Consider the following 1,666-nt stretch of genomic DNA (forward strand, 5'->3'; position numbering starts at 1 on the left):
TGATAGATCTTTTGTTGTATTTGGAAAGAATGAAATTTTATGAAAATTAGTAAACATCATTAAGAATTGATCTCAACAGAATACAGATGTTGATTTCGGGGATTCTCGATTCAACTGGCGGATATTTCGCTTTTTTCCCCTGTCATGTGAAATTTTAAGCAGCTGCGGAGATGGTTAAAAATAAACTCGCGCTTAGAATACCAAAATTTTGAGCATAAACATAAATATAACAGGGAAAAAATAAAATTCTAATCGAGAATATTCCGTTCACTTGAACAATTCTGCGGAATCCTTTGGATTTCCGTGGGGATGGGTAATTAATGGTTTCCAGTTGTTAATAAATCTCAAGAAATAAAAAAAAAATCAACGATATTTGAAGTGTTGGACTTAATGAAGATTCTAACAGTTGGAAATTGAAGAACGTAAATTTGCGTGAGGGCAATAATTATTATTTACGTAAATAATTTACCTTTATAGCCGCAGGGTTAATAAGTCTGTCCTCTGTCGTCCCTCGAAAATTCAAAAACAGCTCCATCCTCACCTCCCCAGCTTATTCCCACATTAATCCATTCTTCCACATGTTTGAAAAATCTCTCACACATTTTGCTTCCAGTACTACAATATAATTTGGTTCTGTGCTCCAATAAATATAATAAATCACCACTAAAATCCCTATCGACGAGTATCACTCGGTCAATCTCATTTGATTATTGAATTCACTAAACAACTTTCATCTAAAAAAAAATCTTGAAAATAAATATTAATCTCGTTGGTGCGTCATCTCCTGATTTATTCCATAGTTTTGATCACGTATTTCCACAGATTCATTGAATTTGAAAAGTTCAGTGAATGATTCTTCCGTTTGATCGAGTATTCAATTATGAACGTCCAGTTGTCGAGATCTGTTCAAACTATTGTCATGGCATTCACGTGAGTCCATTGAAAGCGATACCCTATTATCAGAAGGCAGTAAGTTACTTCAGTGGAGCTGATACTATTAATAATTTCCAATAGTCTTCCTATTTTTGAAAATCCTCCAGGATTTCTATGAAAATCTCCAACAATCTGAAACAAAACAACCAACAATCAATTATGACTCATTGTTTCGTCAATATCCCCTAAACTACTGACCCTAAAGAAAAATATTAGACAACCGTCTTTGTTATGAAATTTTTCTAGCACACATTGTTAACGAGATTATTAAAATTTTGAACAATCAATTTCTCAATACGAGAAATCCTCGAAAATGGTTTCCAAGCTTCTGAACTGTTTAATTCCTAACTGGAGCGACTATTTTTCCATTTAAAATGACTAACTGACATCCTCAAGGTTCCCCACAACACGAGATTCCTTAACAGTACTGAATTACTCATCGCGAAAGGAAAAAATTACCAAAACTGATAACATTACCCTCATTCCCGACAACAATTCTCATTCTGGATCAATCATGTCCACACATCAACTGGAAACCCAGTTCGAAAACCCTGAGAGAGCCCAGACTCACTGGAACCGACAGGTGGAATCAGAGTTGACACAATCATTTATGAATCACATGCTTAGTACCTCGGGTTATTTAATAGGTAAGTGTGACTGAATCAGCCCCAATTCCACTTAAACATCTGCCATTTCTCTCTTTAATTTTTCCCTTATCAAATCCGAATTGACA

The 1,666-nt window shown here is 34.8% G+C and overlaps 1 protein-coding gene across 1 annotated transcript in view; it reads right to left on the reverse strand.

The window, feature by feature from the left end:
- LOC105271171 (unconventional myosin-IXa-like) overlaps positions 1–1,060 on the reverse strand; it is a 22,419-nt gene extending 21,359 nt beyond the window's left edge. The window contains exon 1 of the mRNA XM_011312548.1: positions 470–1,060. The gene's annotated coding sequence lies outside the window, so the exon portion shown is untranslated. The remainder of the gene's footprint in view (positions 1–469) is intronic.
- Positions 1,061–1,666: the final 606 nt, after the last annotated feature.

The sequence above is a fragment of the Fopius arisanus genome, unplaced genomic scaffold, assembly GCF_000806365.1.
Source record: "Fopius arisanus strain USDA-PBARC FA_bdor unplaced genomic scaffold, ASM80636v1 scaffold00103, whole genome shotgun sequence".
NCBI classification, from domain to species: domain Eukaryota; kingdom Metazoa; phylum Arthropoda; class Insecta; order Hymenoptera; family Braconidae; genus Fopius; species Fopius arisanus.